The following is a 19,953-nucleotide window of genomic DNA, read 5'->3' as shown; positions in this document are numbered from 1 at the left end:
CCTGGCCATCTCAACGGTCACTTCTTGATAGTAGAACCATCATGAGCTATCCTTGATAGTAGCAGGGAAAGGCAGTCTTGTCTTCCAGCCTTACCATAGGCACCCAGCAAGATTTTGAAACATGAATGAATGATTCATATACTCTGCACGGACCCCTCCCTTTGCAAGACTGACCTTCATTGGGTATGCTTATGGAAGGGAGAGCAAGCAAGCGAAGTGGCCACTTGTATCCAGGACATGGCAGAGGGAAAGGGAGCTAAAGTCAAGTCTCTGTGCTGATATCTAAGCCCTGGCCTGAGAGCTGATGTGGACTTTACACCCTGCAATGGTAAAGATTTTCTAGGATGTTGTGCAAGGAACAAGACATCCAGTGCTTTCCTGGAGAGGCTCCTCTGGAGATAGAGACAGATAGAAAGACCGAGACACTTTGTTTTTCTTTTCATATTTTCATTTTTTTCCCCTATTTATGTCCATGAATGTTCTTCTCCTGTCCTGGTGTTTGAATACTTATATGTGCTAACCACAGCCTGGCCCTGCTGTCACTTAGCCAAATTACACACATTTCGGTCTTTTCATCTTTCTTTATGAACCAGCCTCTCCAGTCTATTTAATCATGTTGGCAGTTCTTTTCTGAATTCCACCCAATTTAAAAATAAGCTAAATTCTCCACCCCTGTGGATTGAAAAGCAGGCGGTTGCGAACCCATGCAGAGCGCCAGCCTTGGTTTGAGGCGTGTAGAGAAAAGATATGCCCCTGTCTGAAACTCTCTATTCCACAGCTTGGAAAGGGCCAGGGGAAGTGGGGAGAGGGGCAGGAAACTTGGCTGGTCAGAGCTGGAGACCAGGGTACTGTGCTGGGGTTTTTCAAATTAGGTGATGGTCCAATCTGGTTCAGAATCCAAAAGGTACAAAAGTATATGTACAAGGAACAGAAAGTATTGTTTCTGTGTTTGCCACCTAGTCACCCAACTCTTTTTTTTTTTTAAGGTTTTATTTATTTGACACACAGAGAGCTCAAGCAGAGGTAGCGGCAGGCAGAGGGAGAAGCAGACCCCCCGCTGAGCAAGGACCCCCCCCCCCCCCCCGCTGGGGGGCTTGATCCCAGGACCCTGAGATCATGACCTGAGCCGGAGGCAGACACTTAACTGACTGAGCCACACAGGTGCCCCTAGTCACCCAACTCTGAAGAAGCACCCATAGTTACTTGTCTCTGTATCATTCCAGAGAGATTTTACGCACGTGAGACCGAATAGGTATTTTTGTGTGTGCATGGGCATCTCCCCACCTCCATTTTTATACCAACAGTGATATACTATATGCATTGCTCTCCTCTTCGCTCTCTCTCTCTCTTTGCAATATAGCTTTCAGATCTGGAGGTTGGTCCATATTCACACATAAGAAGCTTCTTCAGTACTTTTTATGGCTGTATAGTATCTATATCATAAATATGCAGTAATTTGTGGCCCACATTTAATGAGCATTTATATTCTTTCTGACTTCTTATAGTCACTATCAACAAACATCTAGGGATCTTAGCAATTTTTTTTTTATTCCCGGCAATGCCTCTCTGATTAACTTACACATTTTGTACATGTGTAAGTAGATACGTAGGATAAAATTCCTGGGTTGAAGGGTATGTGCATCAGGTTGTCTAGTTCAAATCTGACTGATCCGCCAACTTGTACACCCACTGCCAACATGTGAGAATATGTGTTTCCCCATACCCACACACATACACAATTTTTTAGAACTTCGGCAACCTGATAGGGGTGAAAAGTAAGTCATCTTTGTGTATTTCTGTTATTAAGAGTGAGATTGGTTTCTTTTCACAAATTTAAGAGCCATTTGAATTCCCTTTTCAGTGGACACTCCATTTCCTTGCTTTACATCTCTCTTAAGTGGTTGGGCTTCCACTGATTTAGGGGGGTCTTTCTATATTAGGGAGATTCGCTCCTTGTGATTTAAGTTGGAAATATATTTTCCCATTTGTCATTCTTTTCTATTTACCTAGGTGAATATATTCACCTTTTACTTCATAATTCCTGGGTTTTGGTTTTGTGACGTTCTTAGAAAAGTTTTTTCTACTTCGAGGTTGCTTTTTTTTGCCCTCCTTAATACTCATCACCGGGCTAACCCATCCCCCCACCACCCTCCCCTCTAAAACCCTCAGTTTGTTTCTCAGAGTCCATAGTTTGAGGCTGCTTTTTAAAAATTCCATGGTTTTTTCTAGTATTCATATAAATAACAGGTAAATCGAACTGTATGTTTTTCCAGATAGCTACCTAGTTGTCTCAATATCATTTATTGAATAATCTATCTTTTATCCATAGATTTGAAATGTTACCTTTAACATATATAAAATCTGCTTTGCATTTGTGCCTCTTTTTGATTCCTAGTTTGTTCCAGTTATCTTTCATGCCAATATCACATTATTTTAATTATCTGTAGCTTCAAAATTGTTTTATTGTTAAAAAAAAAGACTGGAAGTCCACCCAACAAACATTTAGTTATTTCTTCTGAGTGGCGGAATTAGAAAAAAACATGCCTTCCTTCTTCTTTACTATGTAACAGATTGTGTAATAAACTGGCTTTTATAAACTGGCTTTAGTTTTTAAAATAATGCACCAAAAAATAAAATAAAATAAAAATTGATTGTTTAATAAAACTAATTCCCCTTTATTACTCTTGTCTTTCAGAATTTTCCTGTTTTCTTTGTTGTTGTTTTCTGTTTTAGAATCAGGTTGTCTAGTTAAAAAAAATCATTTGGGCATTTAAAAAGTCAGGGCATGTTAAATTTATAGATTTAGGGTAAATAGGCATCTTTATGATATTGCTTGTTTCTCCCCAAGAATATGATATGCTTTTTTATTTGTCATGTGTGTTTGTGTGTGTGTGTGCTCATTTTAAAGTTTTATTTAAACGCTTATTTAAAAATTATATTTAAACTTTCATAAATTATGACTATTTCTTGGTAATTTTTTTTGTTGTTATGATAAACTGAGATCTTCCATTATCTCTTCTAACTAATTGTGTGTGTGTGTGCTTTTGCTTTCTGCTGATTGCAAAATTTTGTAATCATCAGGCATATTCCCAAGTCCTCTTCTGTTCTGTTCTTCTGTTCTGTTTCTGTTAAAGGTTCTTTTAAGCCAGAGTTTCTCAACCCTGTTCTATTGGCATTTTGGTCCAGATAATTCTTTATTGTTGGGGTGCTGGGGGTGGGAAGGGAGGTATTATCCTGTGCATTGAAGGATGTTTAGCAGCATTCCTCATCTCTACTGGTGGTGGTTGGTGGATTGCCTCTGATTAAGCACCATTGTTCTAGTCCTTAATCTAGGGAAGGTCTTCATTATTCTCACCCACTCCTAGCCCACTGCTCTATTAGGCACTGTTGGGTCTAATCACGAGAGTGGAAATAGCTAAAGCCCAATGTTCTGTTATGAGACCAAACTGTCTAGAAATAGCCATGGAAGTAATAGTTATTCATAGTTTATGGCCAAACTACATGTGGAAGTCAGACAAATCTCAAGAATTTAAGTTAAAAGTAACACAAAGAGGGAGGCAGAATCTACACTTCTGTATCACACAGCTTTGATCTCAAGTGCATGGTGTTTGGCACGTTCTCTAGCTGTTTTTTGTTTGTTTGTTTGTTTGTTTTTAAGATTTTATTTATCCATTCATGAGAGACAGAGAGAGAGAGAGAGAGGCAGAGGGAGAAAGCAGGCTCCCCGCAGAGCAGGGAGCCCGATGCGGGGCTTGATCCCAGGACCCCAGGACCATGACCCCAGCCAAAGGCAGACACTCAACCAACTGAGCCACCCAGGCGCCCTCTCTAGCTGTTTAATGTGTGATCACTGTCTCCTCAGTTGACTTGAACCATAGCATCTCAGACTTGAAGGGATATCATCATGTTCTTTAAGGCATGACTTTATGTCACCCTTCCACACTCTCAACTATGCCTTACCCCTTTTGTATTTTCTACATGGAAGGTGTTCAGTGAAGTTGATATTTTGCTAATCTAATACTTTCAGCCTGACATACTTTGGGTTTTTCAGGGAAAACAATATGGTATAGCAGGAAACATTTAATGTTGGAAATCAAAAAGATCTGCTTTCAAATCCTAGCTAAGAGTCATTAGATTATAAGCCATATATACAAATTACCTAACCTGTGTGAATGGCACCTGCAAAACAATTATAAATATACTAGCACTGTAGGGTTGCAGTGGACATTGGATCAGATCAAATATACAATGCACAAGAGCATAGCAAGATCACAATACGTTTTTAACCCTCAGTTAAAACTCAGGCAATCTATATGTGATCACTCTTATCATCTTCATTATTATTATGTGAATACAAGTTTTTAATCTGGAGAATTAAAACTAAAACAATCTAAATTTTTTATTAAAAATGTTAAAGTATACATTGAAATATTGGGAAACTGGTTCAATACTAATGAAAGCCAGACATTTCTGTAAGCAATATTCCAATCATGTCTTATTTATTGGAAATATAATTTTTTTTTTAACTATAGCACCTAGCATTCCCAGGTAGTCTCACATCCAAATACTAACCAGGTCTGACCCTGCATAGCTTCTAAGATTGGGTGTATTCAGGGGGTATGGCCATAGACCTGGAGGTAGATTCTTTGAGAACCTAAGCTTTATGGTTAATCAGTCAGCATTATGGGTGTTTTATGGAGTTCACTGTTGACTTTAGAATAGCATATGATACAAAGGGGAAAACTTTGTTCTTAATCATGTTTTCTATGAAGCGAAGCAGAGTTTAACAATAGCATTGTTTAGCTGAGCTTGCATCATCTTTTGTTAAAGACTTTTTCAGGTTTTGTAATGTCATACACATGTAGAAACATACATAGAACTTAAATGTACTGTATACAAAGAAGCAAATAATGGGTAACCTCTGGGCAGATTAAGAAATAGCACATTTCCAGCCCTCAGAACAGTCCTTGTTTCTTTTTACGGTTTTACCACCTATGAATATGTCCCTTACAAATATAGTTTAGGATTTATTCTGTCCTATTTTAAAGTTTACATAAATGTAATTATTTTTAGTGTCTGACTTCTTTAGGTTTGTCTATATAATTTTTTTGCTGTATAATATTCCATTCTATGAAGGTAACATAATTTGTTCACCCATTCTATTGTTGATGGACAGGTGAGCTATTTTAACCTGGAGGCAAATATGAGCCATGTTGATATGAGCATTCTTGTACATGTATTGTAGTTGACAAGTGCAGGAGTTGCTCGAGCTTAGGTACCCAGAAGTAGAATTCTGGGCCATGGGGTATGTATAACTTCAAATTTAACAATTTTCAAAAGAGGTTGCGCTTATCTATATTCTAACTAACTGAGAATTCCAGAGGCTCCACACTCTTGCCACACCGGACATTACCGGACTTAATCAATTCTGTGAACCTGTTAAGTCTGGGGTGAAATTTTGTTGTAGTTTTAATTTGCATTCCCTTGAGGTTGAGAGCCTGAGAATATGCTAATTGGCCAATTAAAAATGTCCTCTTTTGTGACTTGTGTCTTTAAGTCTTTTGGCTCTATCCCTGCTAGACTAATTTTGTTTTTTACTTATCTATTTGTATGAATTATTTTTATATATTGGATACTCTTCATTTGCCAGTTAGATGTGCTGCAAATATATCTTCAAATTCTGCGATTTGTTCTTGCCCTTTCTTTGTGTTTTTTTTTTATTAAAGATTTTTATTTATTTATTTGACAGACACCCAGCAAGAGAGGAAACACAAGCAGGGGGAGTGGGAGAGGGAGAAGCAGGCCTCCCACTGAGCAGGGAGCCTGATGCGGGACTCGATCCCAGGACCCTGGGGTCATGACCTGAGCCGAAGCCAGAGGCTTAACAACAGCCACCCAGGCGCCCCTTCTTTGTGGTTTTTATTGATGAACAAAGGGCTTAAGTTAAATGTAGTCAATTTATTAATCTTTTCCTTTTATGATTAGTGTTTTTATGTCATGTTTAATAAATAATTCTCATTATGAAGATCAGGAAGATATTCTCCTATACTATTTTCTAAAAGCTTAAATATTTTGCCTATTATATTCAGATTTATAAATTGACTTTTGGTATTGTTTGAGAGAGTGATCCAGTTTCATTTTCCTCTCCCTTCCCCACTATATGCATATTGAATTGCCCCAGCACCATTTATGAAAAGATTTTATTTTCCCCACTGACCTGCAGTCCTGCTTCTGTCACATGTCAAATTCCTATATATAAATGATATTTTGGGGGGTCTCTAAAATAATTTTTGTGTATTGATTTTTTATTCAGCAACTTTTTAAAATTCTTATTAAATATCATTGCCTGCAGATAATTTTGGTTTTTCTACATATATAATATCATCTTCCAATAATGAATTTTGGCTTTTTGTTTTTTTACCAATCCTTTTACCTATTATTTCTGTTTCCTGCCTTATTGTACTAGTTAAGACCTCTAACACAATGCTAAAAGAAAGTAGAAGATAGAAATTTTGGACATCTTGCTTGTTACTTACCTCAAAGGAGAAGCTTTTAATTTATACATAATTAAAATAATTTCACCATTATGTGATGTTGATATATATTTCTCTGTCACATTAAAGATTTCCTTTTTATCATGAGTGGATATTGAATGTTGCCAAATACCTTTTCTTTATCTATTAAGATGATAACTCGCAGAACAAAATGTATGTGCCTGGTACTAAGAACATAAGACAAAATAAGCTATGGGACCTAGCATCAGTGAGCCCAGAGTTTAGTGGGGAGATGGGCATGTTAACAAGTAATTTAAATGAACTGTGACAAACATTACAATAGATAGATATATACAATGTCAGGTTGATACAAAAGTAGGAAGTGATTAAAAATGAATCAGAAAGCTTCATAGAGAAGATGCCGTTTGATCTGATTTTAAAATATTATCAGGAATTTTCCAGCCATAAAAAGAATGGAAGCAATTCATGGCAGAAGAAATAATATGTGCAAAGGTCTAGTGGGATGAAAACATGAGGATATGTGCTTGGTGGCAGGGATGTAGTTCTAAGAACCTGCAACTTAGTTAACAGGGACTGATAGGAGGTGAGGCTGGACAGTTATGTAGAAGCAGATCATTAAATTCCTTAAATGATAAGCTACAGAGGTTGGAGTTTTGGTGTCATTGTTGGCCATAAAGAGCAATCAAGAGGCTTCAAATATGGAAGTAAAAGGACAGATTTTTGCTTTAGAATAATTAAGTATCGGTGTGAAGTGTATCTGGAAGTGAGACAGACTGAAAGCAGGAAGATGATTATGATGTTACTGTCATGTTACAGTGTAGATGGAAAATTTGAACTGAGGCAAGTGAATAAGAAGAAGGCGGATGATATTAAAAAAATGACTGTGATTTCTCTTTGAGTGACCTAGTAGATAATAAATACAAGGATAAGGAAGACTAAACATTCACACTGGGGGAAGCCAGCTTCCGTGTCATGAGGACACCCAGTTAGTCTACAGAGAAGAAACTGAGGTCTCCTGTCAGTAGACAGCAAGGAACAAGACCTGGCAACAACTCTCTGAGTGAACTTGAAGCAGATGCCCCTCTAGAGAGGCCCACAGAGACTGTGGCCCCTGCCAACAGCTTGCCTGCCACCTCATGAGATCTGCAACCTCTCCTATAAGCCACTATGCATCCTTGACCCAGAGAAGCCCTGAGATAGTAGGTGTTTTTCGTTCATTTTAAACTGCTAAATTTTGGGGGTAATCTGCAGTATAGCAATATAACTATACAACATATTTTTCTCACTTTTCCAAATGAAAAAGATTGTTCATTTTTTCCTACTGATTTTAAGAATCTTTGTAATTTTAGGGGCACCTGGGTGGCTCAGTCAGTAAGCATCTGCCTTCAGCTCAAGTCATGCTCTCAGAGTCCTGGGATTGAGCCCTGCGTCAGGCTCCCTGCTTACAGGGAACCTGCTTCTCCCTCTCCTCCCTGCTTGTGCTCTCTCTCTCTCAAATAAATAAAATCTTAAAAAAAAAAAAAGAATCTTTGTAATTTAAGAAGGTTAGCTTTAACTCTCAAATGCACTGTTCATATTTTCAACCCACTTTGTTATGTGTCTTTTAAAACTTTTGTTCAGGTTTTATTCCAGGCCACTTTTAATTTTCATGTCACATGGGGCAGTCTTTTTTCCTCTTTGGCTTTTCTCTTTTATTTCATGTATTAAAATACATGCATAATTTCAAAATTATTTTTTAAGAAATCAGTCATGCTTATTTCTATTGCTATGTCTTTCAGTCCACTAAGACTTTCTTCTGCAGTATCTAATCTGCTATCATTTCCATCCAATGTATTTTTCACTTCAGAAATTATAGTTTTCACCCCTAGAAATTTGAGCTGGGTCTTTTTTATAGTTTTGAAGTCTATACTTAGAATGCTTAATCTTTTCTTCAGCTTCTTATCTTATTCATTTCTGGATCTGTTTCTATGGACTGACTTTTCTTCTCATTATGGGTCATGTTTTCCTGCTTCATTGCATGCCTGGTAAATTTTTTTCATTGGATGCCACACATTGTGAATTTCACCTTGTTGGATGCTGATTATTTTGAAATATTCTTGAGTTTTGTGCTAGGACACAGCTAAGTTACTTGGAAAATACTAATCCATTTAGAGCTTATTGTTAAGCTTTGTTAGGTAGGACCAGAACAGCATTCAGCCTAGAGCTAATTTTTTTCCATAATAAGGCAAATTCTTCTGAGTACTTTACCTGATGCCCTGTGAGTTTTGAGGTTCTTCACTGTGTTGTTGGCAACAAAAATGGTTTCCAGCCTTTGTGATCCATTGTTCTCTCTAGACTTTTCACATGGTTGCTTTCCCAGTCTCTGAGGCTTCTACTAGTTCACTCACACACATTTACTGAGCAGTACTGACTTGAATACTGCCAGGCGATCCTCTGAAGACCTCCGAGCTCTTTCCCTGTGTACAGCTCTTTTCTCTCTAGTGGCTTTAGTGGCCTTGGTCTTCCTGGACTCCTAGCTCCATCTCTTCAGTTTAGAAAGATCCCTGGACTATCCCTGGTTTCCCCTTCTCTATAATGTGCCTTGAAACTCTCTCCAGGCATGGAGGTCGGCAATCCTGAGACTCATGTCATCTGTGTCAGTCTTTTAGGGAGTACTGTCCTTTGTTGCCTGATGTTCAATGTTTTAAAATCATGTTGCTTGTGTCTTATTTTTCAGTTATTTCAGGATTTAAGGTAACATTGCTGTTATTCCTCATGTTCTTCTAAATCTTTTGTTTTATACGTTTACATCTTTAATCCATCTGGAATTTATTTTTGATGAGAGAAATATACTTTTAATATTTTTCCAATGGTTAGCCAGTTGCCCAACATCATATTTTGAATTCTTCCCTTCTCTCCTCACCTAGTTTGAAATGTCACCTTTATCAGAAGCCAAAATGTCATAGATATTTGAGTCTGTTTCTGAACTCTTTATTCCATACCTTTGGTTTTTCCTTTTTTATTAAGTAGCAAACCTTTTTATTTACTGAAGTTTCAAGATATATTGCATTATCTCATAGAGTTAATTATTTCTCATTTCTTTTTTTTCAAGATTTCTTTGAATATCCACACATTTTTTCCTGCATTTTAACATTTCTAAAACATTATTTTAATATCATTTTCCATTTCCTTCTCATTTATCATGGATGTTATTTATTGAGATTGTATTAAATTTATAGGACCCAGACAAATTTGAAGGCGGCAAAGAGAAGCGTTCGGAGAGTTCTAGCTCAATGACTTCCATTTTCATGGTGAAGAAAGAGGCAGAGGCAAGCTGGGAGTGAGTAGGTTAGGGTGAGACACAGACTAATGGAAAATGACAAAAGTTTAAGTGAATCATATGTGCTATAATGAGCGGGGTCATTGGATCCCAGATAAGGAAAGCACTAGTGGGTATGCAAAACATTGATTGAATATCACAGCATTAAAAATAGAGTCATCAATGGGTATTTGTACTTCCATATTTCCTTTCTCTGAAAGTACAAAACATGCCACTAAGGAGCCCCGGAATCAGTATTTGTAATAACAAACCAAACCATGGCACTCCTAAACAAATCTCTAGTCATCTGATTTTTTTTTTTTTGGAAAGTGCATGTCTCTCTAGTTCACTGTCATATCACCAGTGCCTAATATATTGTCTTTCTGGAGTTGGCACTGAATAAATACTAGTGGGTGAGTTAGTTAACTTCTGAATGGCTTCCTCTGACTTCTGCTTAAGGTGATATGTTGCTATCTTTGCCTGTGTGCCTTCAGATTCAAGGTAGTCTTTATCCAGCCAAAAATTGGAATGGCCAGTTCTCTAATTTCCTGGAAATGGTGAACTTATGATGGATTTCTTCTGTTTACAAACTGGCACAGAGTCTTAAACTGTTGTTTGAGAAAGGTCTTCTTCACTCTTAAATTTCTTAAATCTTCTTTACAAATTACCCAAGTTGTTCATGTAAGTAGGTTCATGGGAAAATTAAGATAAAGCAGCATTCAAAGCAAAAATACATTATTTCTTTCAACTAACCAGAGGCATTCACTTCAAAAATAGTGATAAAGAAGAGAAGGAGTCCACTTTGTATTAATGTGTGATTCTACTTAATTTCACCCTTAGTGAACTGCACACTCCAGTATTTGAACCACTCAGTGGTTTTGAAAAGTAGACTCTCTTAGTTTAGTTTTCCAATAATTGTCTCTTGGATTACATGTAAACAAGCATATGGTTTAGATTTGTGTAATACCTTCACTCTAAAACACCTCGAGGGTGCCTGGGTGGCTCAGATGGTTAAACGTCTGCCTTCGGCTCAGGTCATGATCCCGGGTCCTGGGATCGAGTCCCCCATCGGGCTCCCTTCTCCTTGGGAGCCTGCTTCTCCCTCTGCTTCTCTCCCTCTCTCTCTCCCTCTGTCTCTCATGAATAAATAAATAAAATCTTTAAAAAAATTTTAAAAAAATACAAATAAAAAAACAAAAAACAAAAAAACTCCTCGAGGTAATTTTTGGTGGAGAAAAACTGGGTGCTTGGGTTTCAGGGTTTTATTTTTCTGATGAAAGATAGATTTTGAGCACTCAAGCAGTCTTCATGGGGACTCTTCACAGGAAAAGGAAAATTTTGAAAATTCAGAACCCAGTTAGATGTTTCAAGTGTTAGACTGATGTGAACTTTTGTAGACCAAGTAGATTGACTTGGAACCTACTTCCTCCATGTTAACTTTTGTTTTATTATTTTATTTTAAGGGACGCAAGGCTTAAAGTGCTTTAATAGCCCCTTAGAGACTGTTTGGCTATTACATAAACCATAAAAAGCAATATTTGGATGGTTTAAAGGGAAATGAATCAGAAATTTAAAGGTTTGATTTTCTTCATATGACACAAGATTTTTCTCCCCAGATTCCATAAAAATGGTCCTGAGGGTAAAACAGATCTTGGATTTTATTGACACAAAAAGTATTATATATGAATGTGCAGATAGTTATGTCTACTGTAAAATATTTTTATTTAAAAATATTTAGACAATCAATCTTGTATTTTTCTATGCATTAACAAGGGATCTAACAACTTTCCCAATTTCTGCAGAAAAGATAATTTTCTTGCATCAAACCTGGTCGATTAAATTCTGTAGGTTCTGAAAAGTCAGAGCCAGATGGAAATGTGATCTCAGTTCTCCAGGGGATGTTTTCATGGAGTTTCCCTCAAAAGCTATTTTAGGCTTCTCAGTTACACTCAAAGTGGGTGATGGTGGCATGGTCCAGAGTATCCATGTTAACTGGTTGGCAATATTTTAAATTTGGTTATTTCTCATACATTTAATATTTACGTCTTCTTACATTTAAACAAGATTTTCATTTAGTCACTGGACTTGAGAGACATAGCATTTCTATGTGGGTTAAGAAATGGCTTCCTCCTCCACTGATGTAAAGGAAATGGGAGTCAGCAAACCTAATTTTTTCTCCCTGTTCTGCCATTACCTCCCTGAGGGACACTGGGCAAATTCCGTCATGTTTTAAGCCCCAGTCTCCTCATCTGTAAATGAGGGTGGTTAGATGATCTCTAGCATGGATGATGCACAACTTTGGTACATAATAATTACTCATTAAATGGTAACATTTGCTTTTATTGATGAACTTGTTTCATGGTGGATATTGAAATATCTTAATTTTAGATTCCTAAAGAGCTTAGAAGTTGACTCAAAAGGCTTGGACTTGCATGTTGTCCCACTGTTCACTAGCTATGTAATCTTAGGGAAATTTCTGCATTTTTTAAAGACTCAATTTCTTCATCTGTAAAATGGGAATGAAGGTAATACTATTAGGCACAGGTTTTTTGTTGTTGCAAATAATAGAATCCGCTCTGGTCAGTTTAGGCAGAAAAATAATTTGTACAAATATTAAGCAACTCCCAGAATCCTCTGGAGGGCAAGAAAACCAGACTTAGAAATGATGAGGCCAGAAACAACACCAAATCAGACTATAGAATTTGCTCCAGTGAAAACACCATTGCTGCCAACACTTGGCAACCACTCTGTTTCTTGGAGAGACACTGTAGCTTGCATTGATAATGCTTGGTCCTGGATGCCAGGAGCTCAGCCATTAAGCCCCTGTGGTCATGTTCAGCTGGGATGGATGCCATTCATGTCTACCTCTATGTAGCTTTAGCTTCCAAGCTGAGGTCTCACATGGGTGTTGCTGATTGGCAACACCTAATTCACATGTCTGATGTCAGCAACAAGGGAGCCTGGGAGAGTAACTTCCGGCTCTGCCTTGGGGGTTACAATGTAGGAAACTCCTCAAAGCCCAGAAAAGATGTTCAGAAGAAATTCAACTACTCTATCAAGGAGAAAAACAATGCCCCAGGTAAGAAACTCTGCACTAAATGAATGGTGACTACTATCTTTTAAAGCTTATGCTGTTCAAAGAAAGATAACGTAGATGAAGCGTGTAAATGAAAACTGCCAGGAAATCTAGCTACATGTCCTTTCTTTTTAAATTTTGTGTATACATACACACACATACACAGTTATAAAATATATTATTATAAAAAATTCATGAAGTAGAGAAAAATTATAGGGAAGAAATAAGTATCATCCAATAGTCCTACCCGCAGATAACAGTTTTTACCATTTTGGTTCAAAACCCATCCATCCAGCTAATGTAGTTATAATTATATAATATATATTATACATATTTATCTATATCATGCATATATACACACAAATTTGTATGAATACCCACATAATAACATATGATTTTATACCCAATTAGAAAAATTAAATATATTATAGGCATCTTTCCATGCTAATAAATATCGATCAGCATCATTATTTTTTTAAGGCTGCATGTCATGCTGCCTTAAATTAAATTATACAATAATTTTTCCACTAATCACCTATGCAGGGGTAATTTCCAAATTTTTGCTTTTATCAAGAGAGTTATGGTGAACATGGGTATGGCCAAATACATTTGTGGAGTAATTCCTTAAGATAAATTTAAAGAAATAGAATTGCTATTTAAATATACAGTTGAGTGGGGCAGCTGGGTGGCTCAGTCAGTTAAGCATCTGACTCTTGATTTTGGCTCAGGTCATGACCTCAGGGTCGTGAGATCAAGCCCCAAGTCCAGGCTCCACGCTGGGTATGGAGCCTGCTTAAGATTCTTTCTCTCCCTCTGCCTCTCCCCGCCGCACCCCTGTTCACTTGCCCTTTCTCTCTCTAAAAAAAAGTATATACAGTTGAAAAGACTTCTGATACATTCAATAAAATTGGCTTCAGAAAATTGGTAACAATTTATGTGTGCAACATTTGAGTGTGAATTTCCCCACATTATAACACTTAGTATTATCAACTGTTTCTTTTTTTAGTCAATTTGTTGAGAGAAATATCTCATTAATGTTTAACTTGCATTTCTTAGTTTACAACTTAAATATATTTCAAATATATTTATTTTCCACTTACATTTCTTTTTTGTGAAATGTGTGTTTATGTCCTTCATTCACTAATAGATTGATTTTTAAATTCTTTTATTGTTTTTTACTGGTTTTCAGGGCTCTCTCTCTATAAAGATATTAAATTTTTGTGTCTTCCCAATGCCTTTCCCAAGATGTCATTGCCTTTCATTAGAATTGAGGTGAAACATAAATAGTAAAGTGCACAAATCTGAAGTTTACAACTTGGTATGTATATATCACGTAACAATCACGTAGATCTAGAAAAATAACATTTCAAGCACCTAAGAAGCCTGTTTCACTTTCCCTCCCAGTCACTATTCCCTCCTCCCAGGAGTAACCCCTATTTCGACACCATAGATGTCATAGATTGCCTATTCTTGAACTTCATATAAGTGAGATCCTATGTGAGAAGAAGTTTCTGGCTTCTTCTATTTATTATGTCCGGGAGAGTCATCCACATTGATACAGGTCAAGTAGTTCATTTTTCTGAACCACAATTTATTCAACAGTAAAATGAGGATAATAATAGTACTTATGTGGTCGTCATGGAGATAAATGAGTTAATGTAAGTAATTAAGTTATGCTTCAGTTAAGAAGTTAATGCAAATACGAGAACGGTGTTTGTCCTGTGGTAAATGTTGATACTTAATACATGGTAGCTGCTAGTATTACACTGCTGGATTAGATTTGTTAATTTGTTATTTAAAGTTTTTATATCAATATTCATAAATGAGTTCAGTCATGCTTTAGCATTTGTGCACGTATGTGCTAGTCTTGTATTGTTTGGATATTGGGTTATGCTAATCAATGGTATCTTCAGCTACCTGCATGTTCTTCAAGAAGTTGTAGAATGAACCTTTACTGCTCACATCCATGCACTATTCCTACCAAATCTGCTTCTCAGAGACATCTCAGAGCTGCTGTCTTTTCTCCATCACCACCTTCTCTGCTTCAGCCCATGCCTCCATTGTCACCCAATGGGTCTTCCCCTTTCTAAGCATGTGCTCCTTCCCATGGCACGGAAGTTAAAAATCTAAGATCCTCAACAGGGTCTACCAGGTTCTTCACATTATGGTCCTGCCTACCTCTCCGTCCCTGGCTTGTCCCCATCACCCTCGTTCTCTGGACACACTCCCTGCCCAGTGATGTGCTCTCCACGTCTGGCCCGGCCAATCCCTACTTATACTTTCTGACTAAAACCTTTCCTGATGTGGCAATATCACACAGACCTCCCTATGTAATCACTTGTCTGGCCTTTTTCTTTTCTTTCTTATCACTCACAACATGTGTACTTATACATATATTTGTATGTTTGTCTAATATCTATCTCTTAGCTCTATGAGATACTATTTTATTTGCCACTTTATCTGGCACAATGCTTTGCACATAAGAATTGCTCAATAAATAAATTGAATGAATGGCTCCCAGTCTGGTGGTGGAAACAGATATGTATGCCTAGCAATGAGAAGAAAAGCCAAACAAATGTATGGAACTAGATGCCAGGGGCACAGAGGAGGAAGAAAGAAACCGTGTCCGGGAACCCTCCCACTGGCAGGCTGCCTGTAGACAGAATTGTTCATTGACTTACTAACTTCCCCTGGAATGCTCTTCTCTCATAGTTGACATGTTGATGGCACTATATTACCACAGGGAAGGAATTGGTTCCAAGCCAGATATTAGAAGCACAAGTCCCAAGGGACTCAAGGAAGCAAAAATTTGTCTGAGCTCTTGGCTCACACACAGAGCACAATGGCAGCTCTGAAAAGGGCAGAAGTCCTCTGCACCCACAGGCCCTGTTTATTTTCTCCTCTAGCAGCAGGGGTAGCATAGGTCAGCTGAAATGGTGCATCCTGATGAATATTTATTGACCCAAAATGTCACGCTGACAGACATGTGGACAGGCAGACACAGAGGCCTCACTTCTGGGCTCCCAAGGTTGTGACACAGCTGACATTTCCCTGCACGGGTCCTGACTTCTCCAGCTGCTCCTGGGGATGCTGGGGTCTAGTTGATGGGGGTCAACACCGATACTGTGCCCCGTGCTTGCCGTGCTGCTGCCCAGGCCTCGACCAAATGGTGGTCTCAAGACACTTCCCATTTTCCCAATCTCACACTCTTACCTAGCCAGTCTCTTTTCCAATCCTTTCCTGTGGGCTCTTCCATCTCCTTAATTTCATGGCAAGAGTTGCGGGTGGCCAAATTAACTGTGCATTTTACAGAGGGAAATCCTGGGTGGCACCAAGGACTTTATGGTAGAGAAATGGGTTCTGCTTTCCCTATAAAAAGTAATTGTGTGGTCATAAATGTGACTTTTCCTCCCTTATTCTTAATATTTTCCTCTTCATTTTCTGGGTTTTCTTTCCATCTCTCCCATCATAGCTGACTTCATTTAATCCATGTAATGTTTATTTTAGAAACATTTTGCTGTTAGAATCCAAGTAACAGAAAACCATAAAAAGCAAATGGACAGGTTAAAATAGTTCTTTTAAGGCTAGCCCTCTTGAAAAGCACCTGTCCATGATAAGAGAATTTTTCTAGTCACCCCCAGAAGCCCCCACTATGCTCCCGTCTCTTCCCATCAGAATAACCACTATCCTAACTTATGAAAACTACTTCCCACTTTTCTTTATAGTCTTTACACCCAAGTGTACATTCCTAAACACTTGACTGGTTTTGCCTATATATATTTGTCTTATAAGACGGAGAAAACTCAAAAGATATATATATATATATACATATATATATACCTTTTAAGCATCTTTTGGTCCATAGGTTTTGCCCTCCATCTCCTTATTTTTCCTTACAATTCATTTATTGAAGAAACTGGATCACTTATATGTAGAGTCTCTTATGGTCTGGGTTTTGCTCACTGCTTCCCCAGAACAAAGTTTGGTCTGTTCCTCTGGCCTCTATATTTCACTTATCTCAGCCCGGGTTCTTTTTGGCATGACAACCTCAAGGCTAATGTGTTCTCCCTCAGGTGGCACGTGTGTCTTGATGTCTCTCTTTCTGTGAAATTAGTACTCATTGATGTCTTATACCCTGTTTCTTAATTCCTTAAGGTACACTGAGATTCCAGTGCTATTATTCTTTCTTTATGAATTTGCTGAAATATTGTAATTAGGTACCCATGCGGTCTTTGCTTTTTCAGTGGTACAATTTGCATAGGAAAGGCATGATAAAAGCTATTTTCAAAAAAATAATTGGTTCCCTAGCATCTTCCCTAAACGTCAATTTGATTTTTTAGAGTTGATTTTGTACGTAAATAGGCGACTAATCATGCAATACACTGACATCCCTTCCTAAGATGTCACACGTCCTAGGAGAGAGAAAGGAATCAAGGGCAGGGACCCAGCAGCCCCTGAACCAGGGGAGAGGTTAGGTCAGCAGTGGGGGAGCCCATGTAGGAGCCCAGTAGGCAGACAAGCCTCACATTTGCGCAGAGCTGACCTCCCATCTTCTTTGTCTAAAGCAGATTATATTGGCCACATTAACGTATAGTCAACATTGGAAAGGGATTCAAAAGAGGCCTCTCTGGAGACACTCTGCCTTCCTTACATCTCAGCGTGTGATCCCTTCTTGAGATTTGGCGGCTCATCTTCCATTATTCCCATTCCTCTGTCCAACCTCCTCCCCACCCCCTCACAGAGAATGTCTGCAAATGCCAGGTATATCTCAGTTCACCTCCAGTTGCTCATTTAACTCTCTCCTCGTATTTTTTTCCTTTATGAGTAGCTGAGGATTGTGGATTGTGGGCTGTGTTGGGGAGTTGTGGGGTGGGTGGTGAGGGGTGAGGGAGGCTGGTGCTCTTTGTAACTAGAAAAACTTTTCAAGTTGAGATTAGAGTTCCCAGCAGGGCCCTAATTGTCCTTTAGCAACATTCTCCTTCTTTTAAAATTGTTCTACCGATACATAATTCACACACCATACAATCTACCCTTTAAAATGTACAATTAAGTGGTTTTAATATATTCAAAAGGTTGCTCATCTTGTATCCAATTCTAGAACATTTTCATTACTCTTATCAGAAACCCCGACCCATTAGCAGTCAGTCTGCATCATCCCCTCTCCCTAGTAACCACCAATCTACTTTCTCTCTGTGTTTTCCTATTGTGGACATTTTATAAAATACATGAACTTTTGTATCTGGCTTCCTTCACTTATGTTTTCAAGGTTCATCCATGATGTGGCAGGTATTAATACTTCATTCCTTTTATGGCTGAATAATATTTCTTTGTATGGATATAGAACATTTTATCTACTCAACAGTTGATGAACATTTGGGTTCATTCCACCTTTTAGTTATTACGAATAGCACTTCTATGAATGTTTGTGTACAAGTTTTTGTGTATACATATGTTTTCAATTCTCTTGGTGTGTACTCAGTGGAATTTCTGGGTCATATAAGTCTATGTTTCATTTTTAAGGAACGGCCAAATTGTTTTTTAAAGAAGCCGCACCATTTTATATTCCAACTAGCAGTATACAAGGGTTCCAGTTTCTCCAGATTCTTTTTTTTTTAATTTTTTTATTGTTATGTTAATCACCATATATTACATCATTAGTTTTTGGTGCAGTGTTCCATGATTCATTGTTTGTTCATAACACCCAGTGCTCCATGCAGAACGTGCCCTCCTCAATACCCATCACCAGGATAACCCATCCCCCTCCCCCCCTCCCCTCTAGAACCCTCAGTTTGTTTTTCAGAGTCCATCATCTCTCATGGTTCGTCTCCCTCTCTGACATACTCCCCTTTTCTTCCTCTCCTGTTATCTTCTTCTTTTTCTTTTTTCTTAAAATATGTTGCGTTATTTGTTTCAGAAGTACAGATCTGTGATTCAACAGTCTTGCACAATTCACAGCGCTCACCGTAGCACATACCCTCCCCAATGTCTATCACCCAGCCACCCCATCCCTCCCACCCCCAACCACTCCAGTAACACTCAGTTTGTTTCCTGAGATTAAGAATTCCTCCTATCAGTGAGGTCATGTGATACATGTCTTTCTCTGATTGACTTATTTCACTCAGCATGACACCCTCCAGTTCCATCCACGTCTCCAGATTCTTTATCAACACTTGTGATGTTCTGTCTTCTTTGTTTTAGCCATCCTAGTGAGTGTGAAGTGGTATCTCACTGTGGTTTTGACTTGCATTTCCCCAATGACATGTTGAGCGTGTTTTCATGTATTTATTGACCACTTACATAACGTCTTTGGAAATTTTTTTTAAAATACATGTTCCTAGAGAGGTTTGTTTTTGGTTCTCTCTAGTTTTCTTCCTTTGCCTCTCCTCTGCCCCTTAGAATATCAGGAGAAAGTCCTAGAGTATTTTACATACCTGTCCTTTGGTCACATCTTTGCTTAGAGAGGACTGCATAGCAGTAGACTTGGAGTGGGAGTGGGGTGGGGAAAAGGGGTGATGTTTCTGTGTGTGTGATTTGAAAAAACTTCCTAAAGGAGAGTGAAAAACATCCAATCTGTCAGTATCTATCTTTCTCCTTGCTTCCTATCCTTGAACAGTTCCTCCTTTGATATCTCTGAGAGGGTGAGGGAAGGAGAGGTCCTAGAAATCGTGTTTGTCTTATAAGACGGAGAAAACTCAAAAGAATAATTCATGAAAATGTTGTTGAGACATTCATGGCCAGGACTAGCTCCAGGTACCTCTTCCTTTTCTGCTGTACTCCTTCCTCAACTCTTCTTCCTGCTCTGGCACTGACAGGCTTAGAGCAGCTCTCAAGTATCCACTCAGCAAAGAATACAATGGACTCCTTAGTCTTGAGCCATAGGGACTCCATCTTGTTCTCAAGGCAATGTATGTTGTGAATGAGGCTCAGATATTATCTATGTGCTTCACACTGTGCTGGGTGCCGGGGCAAGGTTACAGGAACGATAAGTTAGTTTCTTTTTACCTCATTTATTCAACAAACCTCTTTGAGCACCTACTATGTGCCTGACTCCATGCTTCCCTGAA

At 38.2% G+C, this 19,953-nt stretch overlaps 1 long non-coding RNA gene across 5 annotated transcripts in view; it reads left to right on the top strand.

The window, feature by feature from the left end:
* The window catches only part of LOC141373391 (uncharacterized), an 80,534-nt gene that overhangs the window by 31,903 nt on the left and 28,678 nt on the right, over positions 1-19,953 (top strand). The gene's annotated exons all lie outside the window — the stretch shown is intronic.

This window comes from Callorhinus ursinus, unplaced genomic scaffold (assembly GCF_003265705.2).
Source record: "Callorhinus ursinus isolate GAN/ISIS: 27379988/994484 unplaced genomic scaffold, GSC_fseal_2.0 scaffold9, whole genome shotgun sequence".
In the NCBI taxonomy this organism is placed as follows: Eukaryota; Metazoa; Chordata; class Mammalia; order Carnivora; family Otariidae; genus Callorhinus; species Callorhinus ursinus.
The sequence above is the reverse complement of the archived record's forward strand: the minus strand, read 5'-3'. Positions and strand labels throughout refer to the sequence as shown.